The following is a 13,199-nucleotide window of genomic DNA, read 5'->3' as shown; positions in this document are numbered from 1 at the left end:
GATTTTCTCTTCCACCTGTCTCCTGAGGGGAGGCTGGGTGGGCCATTAATCGTATATATCTGCCAGGTAAGTATGTATAAAACTTCATTGTATCTTAACAATATCATTTTTATACATGCAACTTACCCGGCAGATATATACTTAGCTAATTGGCACCCTTGGTGGAGGGTAAGAGACAGCTAAATACACACACACAAAAAAAAAAAATTAAAAATAATAACGGGAAACAACAATTGTTGTAGGATATCAATCCTTGGTTCTCACCTGTTTGGGCAGAAGACTTCATGATTACTGTCATTGAGCCTGCATGCCTCAAGAGCTTCAGCGAGGTAAAGACCTATAACCGAATAGCCCTTCTGGATCATGTCAATGGGGGCTAGCCCGCTTACGCGACAGAGCCTATCTGGATCGTGCCAATGGGGGCTTACCCACTTACATGACAGAGCCTGACCTGTATCGTATCAATGGGGGCTAGCCCTCTTACATGACAGAGCTTTAGGTTTTACACAATACACAACGAGGAAACCACAAGTTAATCCCGACCACCTGACCTTCCTAACCATGTTAGATCTCGGAATTGAAAGGGGTTACTTTCTATACTCTCTTCCAATGGACCATAAAAACCAAACATCATAACACTAAAAAGGCAAAACTAAACTAATTAGGATTAACCTCAGCTCCTCCTCCCAGCACTGAATCCGCGGAAACGTAAGCTCCAAGAGAGAAGCACTTCTCATAAGTAACTCTAACATCTCTTAAGTAGTGAGAAGCGAATACCGAGTTACACTTCCAATACGTGGACTCTATTAGCGCTTGAAGAGACCACGTCTTGTGAAACGCCATTGAGGTTGCTATGGCTCTCACTTCGTGCGCCTTCACTCTGAGGAGCTTAAACTGTTCATCACCACAAGAAAGGTGCACCTCCTTAATCACGTCTTTTATGAAAAACGTCAGAGCGTTTTTCGAAATGGCTCTTGTCGGATCTTTGACCGAGCACCAAAGACTTTCTTCCGTACCTCCTAATAGAGACTTCCTTTGCAAATAAAATTTAAGGGCTCTTACCGGACATAAAGTCCTCTCTTGTTCTTCCCCCGTAAGCGAAGAAAGCCCTTTCACTTCGAAGCTTCTTGGCCATGGTTTTGATGGATTTTCATTTTTTGCTAAGAAGAGAGGCTTAAAAGAGCAAATTGCAGCCTTCTTCTTAAAACCCACTCTGCCTTCTAACGCTTGAAGTTCACTTAACCTTTTTGCCGTTGCTAGGGCGAAAAGGAACAGAGACTTTCTTGTTAAATCTCTAAAGGAGGCCTTACTAGCAGGTACGAACTTGTCTGACATAAGAAAATGAAGGACTACATCCAAATTCCAACTGGGACTCCTGGTGTTCTGGCTTTTTGCGGTCTCGAAAGACCTAATAAGATCGTGTAGGTCCTTATTGTCTGACACATCCAGCCCCCTATGCCTGAAAACAGGCCAGCATGCTTCTGTACCCCTTGATCGTTGAGACAGCTAGGTTACACCTTCTTCTAAGGTAAAGAAGAAAATTAGCAATGTCAGTTACAGAGGTACTGGGAAGAGGATACATTGTGCGACTTGCACCATCTTCTAAAACTTCCCACTTCGACTGGTACACTCGCAACGTGGATGGTCTCCTGGCTCTTGCGATTGCTTTCGAAGCCTCGCGAGAAAAACCCCTCGCTCTATCAAGTCCTTCGATAGTCTGAAGGCAGTCAGACTTAGAGCGGGGAGGTTTTTGTGATACCTGTCGAAGTGGGGCTGTTTGAGAAGATCGCTCCTTAGTGGGAGTGATCTGGGAAGATCCACCATCCACTCCAGCAGCTCTGTAACCCAGTCTAGGGCTGGCCATAAGGGAGCGATCAAGGTCAATTTCGCTCCTTCTGAGGAGGCAAACTTCCTTATTACTTCCCCTACTAGTTTGAAGGGGGGAAAAGCGTATCCGTTCCTATGCCTTATGCCAATCCGAAAATCCAGGAGGCCGTCTATTGCTATCGCCCTTGGATCCGCGATCGGGGAGCAATAATTCTCTAACCTTCTGTTCCAGTCTATTTTCGACCTTCCCCACAACCCCCACAAATGTTCGCACACTTGAGGGTTGAGGTCCATTCGGTGGGGTGGAGGACTTGGTTTTTTTCTGCTTAGCAGATCCGCCCAAACGTTTCTCTCTCCCTGAATAAACATGGTGAGGAGAGAGATTTCTTTCTCCTGATCCCACAAGCAGCAACTCCCTTTGCTGTCTCGTAAAGGGAGAATGAATGGGTTCCCCCTTGTTTTCTGATATACGCTAAGGCTGTCGTGTTGTCCGAATTGACCTGAATGATCAACCCTGAGATCTGCTTTTGAAAGTGGATGAGTGCTAAGTGAATGGCTTTCAACTCCTTTTGGTTTATGTGCCAGGACACCTGCGCTCCTTCCCAGGTGCCTGACACTTCTTCCGATCCCAACGTTGCTCCCCATCCTGAATCCGACGCGTCTGCATACAACTCTCGGAGAGGGCTCTGTACGTGTAAAGATACTCCTTGACTGAGTTTCTTCGGGTCCAGCCACCACCATAGATCTTGCTTGATCTTGTCCGTGATTACAAACGAATCTTCTAGTTCCTGGGAACTCTGATCCCAGTTCTCCTTCAGATAATACTGAAGGGGTCTTAGGTGCAGTCTTCCTAAGGAAACGAACTGCTCCAACGAGGAGATGGTTCCCAGCAAGCTCATCCATTCCCTCGCGGAGCAATGTTCTTTCCCTAGAAAAACTGAAACCTTCGAAAAGCAGTGTTCTATCCTCTTTATTGATGGAGACGCTAGAAAACCCCGAGAATCATTCTGAATCCCCAGATATGCTCTGCTGGGGATCCAGCTGGGATTTCTCAAGGTTGACTAGGAGTCCCAGCGATTGTGTCATTCTTAGTGTTACCGAAAGGTCCTCCAGACACTGATCCTTTGACTTTGCTCTTATTAGCCAGTCGTCCAAGTACATCGAGATCCTGATTCCTTTTAAATGCAGCCAATGTGCCACATTCCTTAGGATGCCCGTGAAGACTTGAGGGGCCGTCGACAGTCCGAAGCAAAGCACTCGAAATTGGAAGACTCTTCCCTGTGACATGAATCTGAGATATTTCCTTGATGCCGGGTGAATTGGCACATGGAAATATGCATCTTGAAGGTCCAGGGATACCATCCAGTCCCCTGAGTAGCCTTGCCAGCTAAGGATTTCGCTATATCCCTCACCGTATCCTGTGGGAAGAGGTGGCTAGAGAGTGGTGAAAATAACAAGGCCGACCTCTGAAGAGGAGAGACTGACTTGGTCAGGAAAGAACTATACACTGACCTCTTCTTTAATACTCCCGAGCCAAAAAGGGAAGCAACTTCAACCGAACCGTCCATCACCGCTCTATCTAAACAAGCTAAAACGCTAAAGAGCTCCTCCATGCTGACGAATTCGGGATCTTGGGCTCTCTTCGCAAGGGCTCCCAGAGACCAGTCCATAAAATTGAACACCTCCAGTGTCCTGAAGAGGCCCTTTAGGAGATGATCTAGCTCGCACATCCCCCACGTAGCTTTAGCTGAGAGAAGAGCGCGCCTCCTTGACGAATCGACCAATGAAGTGTAGTCTGCATCTGCAGACGAAGGAAGCCCTAAGCCCATAGGCTCCTTGGTATCATACCATCTTCCAGGTTTTCCCGTCAGCCTGGAAGGAGGGCATGAAAAAACAGTCTTGCCTGCTTCTCTTTTAGAGCGAAGCCACTCTCCAAATCCTTTGAAAGCCTTCTTCATGCTTAAGGTAGGACGCATTTTGACGAAAGAGGAGGCTTTCGGAGACTTCGTACTTGAAAGCAAAGAACCTGGAGAGGGCGGATCAGCTGGTTGAAGCGTCTCACCAAACTCCTTCAACAAAAGCAAAGACAGTCTCTTATAGTCAGAGACTACTGCGACAACGGGGAATTCCTCATCCGAGACTTCCTATAACCCTCCGGCTGCAGGAGAGCCCTTCGAAGGGGAGCGGCTTTTAGTAGCGGGACTTCTGTCATAAGAAGGAGATCGCCTTCCATGCGACCTATGCTTGCTACTGCAAGGCGCGAGGGAGCTCCTAAAGGTAGAAGATCTCTTCTCCATAACCTGTTTCTCACAAGGTGAAGGGCTCCTACTCTCTGAAGAGCTCATAAAGTGCGAAGGGGTTCTATTCAAACCTGGTTCCTGGCGCTTGCTTGACTCCTGACGCCTGTTTGACTCCTGGCGCCTGCTTGACTCCTGGCGCTTGCTTGACTCCTGGCGCCTGCTTGACTCCTGGCTCCTGACAAGCTCTTGACGCCTCTCACTCGACTCCTGGCGCCTGGCAGGCTCTTGACGCCTACTAGGTTCCTGACGCCTACTAGGTTCCTGGCGCCTACTAGTCTCCTGACGCCTGAGGTGTTCTTGACGCCTTAAAGGCTCCTGTGGCTCACTCAACTCCCGGCACCTGACAAGATTCTGGCTCTTGATAGGCTCTTGACGCCTGCCATAATCCTCAAGAGAGAAGTCCGACTCCTGTTCTCTTCGTAAAAAAGTAGCTGAGCGTCTCCTCTGAGAGCAGCTACTACTGGGAACTACACTGCGAAGAGAAGAGCCCCTACAGGGTTCGAGCTGTCTGCGCGGCTCATTCTTGTACGGAGGTGAGGAGCGCCTAAAGGGAGATCGAGAGAGTCTCTCGGGAGACGAGCGCCTGCTCGACTGAGATACGTCTCCTCTACAAGGCGAAGAGCGCTTACTAGGAGATGAAAACTTCGATCTCTTCACTGGAAGGGAGGCGTCTTTCCTTCGCGACGAATCCTTATGGAGAGCGCCTACCAGGGAGGACAACTGTTCCTGCAGGTTAAGCAGGAAGAGCTTAGTAGGATCTTGAGGAGCTGGAGACGGTCCTCTCGACTTCTTACTACCAGAAGGAAAATCCTCAGGGAAGAGCTCGGGGCTCGAATCAAGAGCGTCTCCTTTCGGCGAAACCCACGATCTCTTCAAAGGACGAGACTTCGAGGCAGAGCTCCATCCACACCTAGACGAGGAGGAGTCCGACGCAGAAAAGCACTCTTCCAGGATGCCTTTTCTACGGTTATCCAGGGCAGCCTGGGTCGCTACTTCAGGATCTGCCGAAGGGACGCCTGATTGTTGGGATGCTCCACATCCTCCCTGCGGCTTTTGACATTCCTCCTCCCCTGGTCCTGGGAGTTTGAAAGAGGTCTAGGCCTAGGAGCAATGCGGAGCCGATCAGACTGGGGTCACTGTACTCACTGACACTCTTACCTTTTGCCTCCATAGCTTTTAGCTGTTCCTGAAGCTCCCTGATCGAGGATCTCATGATTTCCATCTCTGAAAACGAATCCTTAGATTCAATACAGGGAGAAGGGGCTGAGGTTATGGGAGAAACGTTATCGTCTACCTTGTTAGTTTCTAACTTGGGCTCAAATGAACAAGATCTACTAGAGCTTCTTGCGGAAGCTTTCCTAGCTCTATCTTTCTCTCTTTTCTTGATATAAGATAAATCCTTCCATTCTTGTTCTGTCAGTCCCTCACATTCAGTACAAGTCTTATCAAAAGAACATTCAGACCTCTACATTTCACACAAATTGTATGGGGATCTATCTCTGCTTTCAGAAGTCTAGTTCTACATTCGTCCCTTGCACACACCCTAAACTTAGGTGTTACCTTAACGTCAGCCATCGTGAGAGAAAATACCTAATCCAATCCTAAAACAGTCCACAACAAGCGTATGCCAAGCCAGAGAGGGAAAAAAAAAAAAAAAAAAAAAAAAAAAAAAAAAAAAAAAAGTACTTCACCAAAATCAATCCAACAAATTCTCGGCAAACGAGCAGAATTCCATGCAGGAGGGAAACACAACAGTTGTTGTCTTTCCCGGCGACAGAGAAAATCTGTCTGAAAACGGGAATGGTTCCGGATACCGCCACCCAGTGGCGGGAATGGTAGATCACCTGACCTACCTGTAGCATGTGCTGCGAGTTTTGAATTCTGTCGGGGACGACGGAGTCTATAGCTAAGTATATATCTGCCGGGTAAGTTGCATGTATAAAATGACAATTTGTCCAAAATTGCATTTTTCCTAACTATACAAACCTGAGGTCCTTTTACAATAGGAAGGTTACTAGCGGCAGCTGGATAGGTCGTAAGCTTTCGAACAAGGGGTTCGGTAGTTAACTGCTTGTCCGACAGGTGCGCGCGCGACTGGGAGGTAAACAATCACTTTTGCTTTTGGCCCAAGCAAAAAACTGCAGAGTGAGGGGTGGCATGAGGTGGGACTATGTGTAAAAGGACCTCAGGTTTGTATAGTTAGGAAAAATGCAATTTTGGACAAATTGTCATTTGTTCCGAAATGGCATTACCTAAAACCTTCGGTCCTTTTACAATAGGTAAGTACTCACTTCTTGGTGGGAGGAATCTGAGTATTTTGTGAACAGACTGGTGTTCGCCCAACCTTGGAATGCCTCCCTGGTCGTAAGAGCGAGGGAGGGATCCAAGCCTCTGTCCGATTGATCGGGGTGTGCACCGCAGGATCAATGGTCAGACCTCTGGACCAAGTACTAAGAGAGAGGCAAGCGTGTCTCTTCATACCAGCAATGTAAGAACTTGTTTCTGTACAGGAGCAAATATAAAGTCATGGGTTTGTCTCTTGTTGGCATCCACTTCCCCCCCCTTGTAGGAGGAAAGGTGGATATTTGCTTCTATCCCTAGTGAAAGGGATAGAATGGGGCTCTGTCATATAGCTCACCTGCATCTCGTCCTCATCCAGCGTAGCGACTACCGTTGACCCTCTGCCCACAGGTAGAGGAGGAGGAAAAGATGGGAAGAGAAGCCAGTCACTCACTCATTCACACATCCATCCGCACAGTCACACCAGGACTCAATGCTGTTTCAGCCTGCGAGGGTCTGGTTAGCTACACAACTTGTTGAGCAGCCACCACGGGTCCCAAGGAAAAGGTATCCAAGGACCTGTGGGCAATATCCCGAAGGTAGAAGGAGGTGAAGGTAGTCTGGTTAGACCAGACCCCTGCCTTCAGGACCTGCGCCACGGAGAACGTTCTTACGAAACGCCAACGAGGGGCCAATATTTCTGACTTCGTGAGCTCTCGGACGGGACGTACGATGTCGTCACTACCATCAGCCTCATACGCCCTCCTGATGACCTCACGCAGCCAGAACGAAAGAGTGTTCTTGGATACTTCTTTCTTGGTTACCCTGGTGCTAAAACGAAGGAGTGCGACACTCAGGCCTGAGGTGCCGAGTTCTCTTCAGATAGCGCCGTAGCGCCCTCACAGGACAAAGCATCATTATCGGTGAAGTCCATTTGGGAGGGAATCGTGAAAAGACTCGAACCTGTCGTCAGGGACCGAAGGTTTCTGATCTTCGCAACGAAGTTCGGGACGAAATCGAGCGTCACAGATCCCCATCCCCTGGAGTGTCGTACATCGAAGGAAAGACCATGAAGTTCCCCTACTTTCTTCGCCGATGCCAGGGCCAGCAAGAAGAGGGTCTTGAGGGTCAGATCCCTGTCTGACGACTCTATGAGTGGCTCGAAAGGGTGTTTTGTTTGAGTCAAACTCCTAAGGACGAGAGTCCACATCCCACGCATGGGCCTGAGTTCCCTGTGGGTGGGCAAGACCTTTCGAAGCTCCTCATGAGCAAGGAGATCTCGAACAAGTTCGAGATGTCCAATCCCCTCAGTTTCAAGACTAGTGCCAGGGCGGCTCTCGTATCCTTGACTGTGGGGACTGAGAGGAGCTTCTCTCGGCGAAGAAAAACTAGGAAATCCGCTACCTGCTGAAGAGTGGCTCTGAGAGGATATACCCCGTCTACGACACCAACTACAGAAGACGGCCACTTTCCCTGGTACACAGCTGCATAGGACTGACGGACGTTTCCAGCCATCTCTGTTGCTGCGCTACGAGAAAAGCCTCTCGTTCGCAAGAGATGGTGGATAACAGCCAGCCGTGAAACGAAGGACTGGGACTGTTTGGTGGTACCGCTCTACGTGTGGCTGGACGAGAAGGTTGTGCCAAGGGGGAATCTCTCTTGGTTCTCCTGCGAGAAGAGCCAGCAGGTCCGGATACCAAATGGCCTGGGGCCATTTGGGAGCCATCAGGATCATCCTGAGATTCGGGGTGGTTTACCAGTGCTCGACTGATCACCTTGCGAATCAGGCTGAACGGGGGAAAGGCGTAAGCGAAAAGGTTGTCCCACGGGTGTTGAAGAGCGTCCTCTGCAGCTGCCCATGGGTCCGGCACGGCTGAAAAGAAAACCTGAAGTTTCCTGTTGTGCCGGGTGGCGAACAGATCCACGACTGGTCGCCCCCACAGGTCGAAGAGCCTTTCCACCACGTCCTGGTGTAGAGACCATTCGGTCCCTATCACCTGTCCCGACGGCTGAGCTTTTGTGTCTGCTACTACATTCATCTTCCCTGGAAATGTAGCGTTGCCGACAGCTCTATTGAGTGAGCCTCGGCCCACTCGTGCACCTGCCGAGTCAACTGGTACAACGGGAGAGACACTAGGCCCCCCTGTTTGTTGACGTAAGCCACCACCGTGTTGTCGCACATCAACACCACTGAGTGTCCCATCAAGCGGTCCTGAAACTCTTGGAGCGCGAGAAACGCTGCCTTGAGTTCCAGTACATTGATGTGAAGGTGCTTGTCGTGCTCGTCCCACACTCCTGAAGTCAGCAACTCCTCCAGGTGTGCGCCCCACCCCTCGGTCGATGTGTCTGAGAACAGCTGCCATCTCCGGGGGGGTAGTGCGTAGAGGCACTCCCTTTAAGAGGTTCCTGTCGTCCAGCCCACCAGGCTAGGTCCTGCCTTACCTCCGGTGTCAGCGACACTGGAAAGCTCGGGGTATCCGTTGCCTGTGACCAACTCTCCTTTAGTCTCCACTGAAGAGACCGCAGGTGAAGACGCCCTGTGAGGGACTAACTTCTCGAGTGACGACAGGTGTCCGATCACGACTTGCCATCGCTGAGCTGCCTGTTCCTGCCGAGACAGGAACTGGCCGGCTGCCTCCCTGAATCTGCTGATCCGCGAGTCTGCGGGGAAGACTCGCCCTGCTACCGTGTCGATCAGCATACCCAGGTACTTCATCCTCTGCTTGGGCTCGAGATCGGACTTCTCGAAGTTCACAACGATCCCCAGATCGCGACAGAACTCGAGTAGCCGATCCCTGTCCTGCAGCAACTGCGAGCGGGAGCTCGCCAGGACTAGCCAATCGTCGAGATACCTCATCAGACGTATCCCGTGCGAATGGGCCCAGCAGACAACCAGAGTGAACACTCGGCTGTGAACACCTGTGGGGCGGTTGAGAGACCGAATCAAAATGTGCCCTGAATTGGTACACCGTCCCGTTGAGGATGAAGCGGAGGTACTTTCTGGAAGACTGATGAATGGGTATTTGGAAATACGCATCCTTCAAGTCCACTGAAAGCATGAAATCGTTCTCCCTGATGGAGTCGAGCACGGAGCGTGCCGTCTCCATCGTGAACCGGGTCTGGCGAACGAACCGGTTCAGGGGAGAGAGATCTATCACCGGGCGCCAGCCCCCCGTAGACTTTTCCACCAGGAAAAGTCGACTGTAGAAGCCCGGTGACTGATCCGTGACGATCTCTATACAGCTCGTTTGCCTCAGCATGGTCTTGATCTCCTGTCTCAATGCTACGTCCTTCGAAGATCCTGGAACGTACGACTGCTGTTGGACCGGGTTGGAGGTGAGGGGTGGCTGAGATTCGAAGGGTAATAGATATCCCTCCCGAAGGACATCTACTATCCAGGTCTCGGCGCCGTAGCGCTGCCAAGTTGCCCAATGGCTGGCCAGGCACCCCCCCACTTCCGGCAGCAGGTGAGGGGGAACGCCGTCCCTAGCGTTTCCCCCCTTTCTTCAACTTCTTCCCTTTTTGAGCTCCTTGCGAGAAGGAGGGCTGGGAGGAGGGCTGGTTACGGCCCCCCTTTGCAGAAGACGAAGAAGACAGAGTCTTTCCACGGGGCTTCGACGCGACTACCGTCTTAGCCACCGTGGAAGCGCTAGCCGAGCTCTTTGGCTTGGCCGCAGTTCGAGGCTGCCCAGAAGCCTTCGAAACTGCCTGGTGTACCAGACGGTCACTGTCATCAGTGCGCCGTCTGTCCACCGCAGCGTCCACCATCTCTCCTGGGAAGAGAGATGAGGAACTCCGTAACGGTCCATTACGAAGCCCCAATGCCGCTTCACGCCCAGCCGCCCTGGATACTCGAGTAAGGACAGCGTCCCTACGTCGGAGAACCAGGTTGGCCCACAGGTTTACCGTCTGGTGGGCTCCGTGCCGTGAACCTGACGCGAGCGGGCTCAGAGGTCTGGTTCCTGGCCGCACGGTCGCTGGTAGGCGACCTTACACTCGGTACCTCCCGCGAACGAGAGGCCAAGACAGACCCTGATGCAGTGGCAGAACCACTTACGAGCAGGCGAGGAGGTGCCGGTGTTAGCCGACACCCCTCTGGCCCCCGTAGTCTTCTTCCTTCGGAAGAAGAGACAGGCCCTGCTCCCGAAGGAGCAGGATGACCAGCGGAAGAACCCCCCGTCTCACCGGAGCGAGACGGGCCCTTAGAAGTTCCCGAAGGAGACTTCTTAGGGGGGGAGGAGGCGACCTTCTTCTTCTTAGGCTGTGAAGCCTTAGAAGATGAAGGGGGAGAGGCGGCAGAAGACGACGACGACGAAGAAGACGACGAAGATGACGACGACTTCCTCCTTTTCCTCTTCTTCTTCGTCAGCTTCCTCAGGACTGATGTCAAGTCAGCCATCCAGGGCGGAGCCGGGGCTGCTGTTGCCGAAGCAACAGGGCCCGGACGCACCTGTCCAGACAGACCGACATCGGGAGCAGCGGCGCCACGAACAGAACGACATCAGCAGGTGCAGGCCATCACAGGACAGCAGGAACGGAGACGGCAGGAACGGGTACAGGAACGGCAGCGGTGGTCGGCAACATCACATCACTCATCAGCGGCTGGGCAGGTACGGCAGGAGGTACAGGCAGGCCAGGAGGACGGACCAGCGGCACCGACATCCTAGGCACCGGCGGGAGGTCCAGGGGCGAGCTCTTCGGGCACACGAAGTTGCGGTCGAGGCAGCACGGCAAACCCCAGGCGGCGGCGGCATCGGCATCACACTACCCCCCGTGGTACGGCGATCGGCCCCTGCACCGCGTGCGGGGAATACACCATATGAGGGGGTCGAATGCATAGCCAGGGTGTCCGACAAGGAGTCGTGGTAGTGGTGGTCATCCGTGGCATGCGTGACCGCAACCGAGCCAGCTAGATGGTAGAGCAGCCCCTGGACACTCGGCACGCCCTGCAAACCCAACGATGCCACACCTGTCCAAGGTCGTCCTTCACAGCAACAGCAACCTGAGGAAGCAAAGGTCGGGTGATTAGCAGGGGCCTCTACCCGTCCGCGCGGTGTAGACGACGGATAGAGGACCCAGAGTACAACTCAACGTCAGGGTATCTAGCGCCCTCCTCCACACTCGACAGGTTGGTTGAGGAGAAGGACCTGGAAACCCCCCCCGCAGGGGAAGGCGCCAACCGTGGGAGCTGAGCAGGGGGCAGGAAAGAAGACGAAGTGTCCGTAACCAAAGGAGTCGCGGGAGAGCTCTCCGACGACTCCTTTGTCGGCCTTCGCTTCTTCCTACCCTCGTACAAGCCCCACTGCACCTCCAACCATGACACAAACATCACAGGGCTCGGCGCGGGTACACTCACGCCCCCGCCACAGAACCGAGCACACAGAATGAGGATCGATTTCTGGGAATGAGTGGAATTTTTCCGCATTTACGCCCTTGCGGTTCCCGGCACAATCGCCGGATGGTAGCGGGGCGTGGAGACTCCATAATCGATCAGAAATTCACTTGAATAATGAATAATAATAAAGAAATGATTGTACTTACAATGATTCTTCACAGAAAGAGAAAACACAACCATACAAACGAAAGAAAGCAAACGACGAGAAGCGGGCAGAGAGCGTAGAACACACACGTCCACTCGTTGTGAGGCTGAAAGCAAAAGTGATTGTTTACCTCCCAGTCGCGCGCGCGCGCCTGTCGGACAAGCAGTTAACCCTCTTACGCCGGAGCCCTAAAAATCAAACGTCTCCCGTATGCCGGGCCTGGTTTGGAGTGAGCGCAGAAGTGGAAAAAATAATTTTTTCAAAAAATTACAGCGCGCGTACTTTTGAAGATTAAGAGTCATTTTTGACTCCTTTTTTGTCATTGCCTGAAGTTTAGAATGCAACCATCAGAAATGAAAAATAATATCATTATCATATGTAAATAATGCGATATATGGTAGCGAAAAAAAAATTCATACATAATTGTATTCAAATCACGCTGTACAGAAAACGGTCAAAGCTAACGAGTTACTTTTTTTTGCGTTGTATTGTACACTAAATTGTTGCGATCATTTTGATATATAATACATTGTAAAACAATAAAAGAGCAACACCGAAAAATATTATCACAAAATGATGTACGAATTCGTAACGCGCTGACGCAAAAAAATAAGTTTTTTTCAAAAATTCACCGTAAACTACACAAAATTATTTGTTCTAGGAGACTTCCGAAGAGTTTGTTTCAAAATTAAGGACCAAATGATTGAATATTACGATACTGTAAGAGTTTTAGATTAGAATTGCAGATTTCGACCATTTCGGACGAGTTAAATTTGACCGAATGTCGAAATTTTAATATATATATTTTTTCATATGCACATATTTCGAAGATGGAAAAAGCTACAACCTTCATTATTTTTTTTATTGTATTCTTCATGAATTTGCGCACATTTTGATATGAGAAACTCTATAAAAAGGCTAATATGAAAGGAGCAAATATTAGGATAATGCCATTTGTACGTATTTCGGAGACTTGCGGACGGCCGCGAATCGGCGCGCGGAGTGAAGGTAAATATATTTTCAAAAATTCACCATATATCACAATATTGTTTTAGAGATTTCAAATTTGTTTCAAAATGAAGAAAAATGACGGAATATTACTAGGCCGTAAGAGTTTTAGCTTACAATTGCGTTTTTTCAACTATTTCGGTAGAGTCAAATTTGACCGAACGGGTTTTTTTTTGGTTTTTTTTTTTTCTATTATCGTGATTTATATGCAATATTTCGAAAAAAGAGAAAGCTACAACCTTCA

General features: G+C 50.4%; 1 protein-coding gene across 1 annotated transcript in view; it reads right to left on the bottom strand.

Annotated features, from left to right (window-relative positions):
* Positions 1 to 13,199, bottom strand: part of LOC135223924 (uncharacterized) — a 53,950-nt gene that overhangs the window by 30,166 nt on the left and 10,585 nt on the right. The window lies entirely within an intron of this gene.

Source organism: Macrobrachium nipponense, chromosome 10 (genome assembly GCF_015104395.2).
Source record: "Macrobrachium nipponense isolate FS-2020 chromosome 10, ASM1510439v2, whole genome shotgun sequence".
Lineage (NCBI taxonomy): Eukaryota > Metazoa > Arthropoda > Malacostraca > Decapoda > Palaemonidae > Macrobrachium > Macrobrachium nipponense.
The sequence above is the reverse complement of the archived record's forward strand: the minus strand, read 5'-3'. Positions and strand labels throughout refer to the sequence as shown.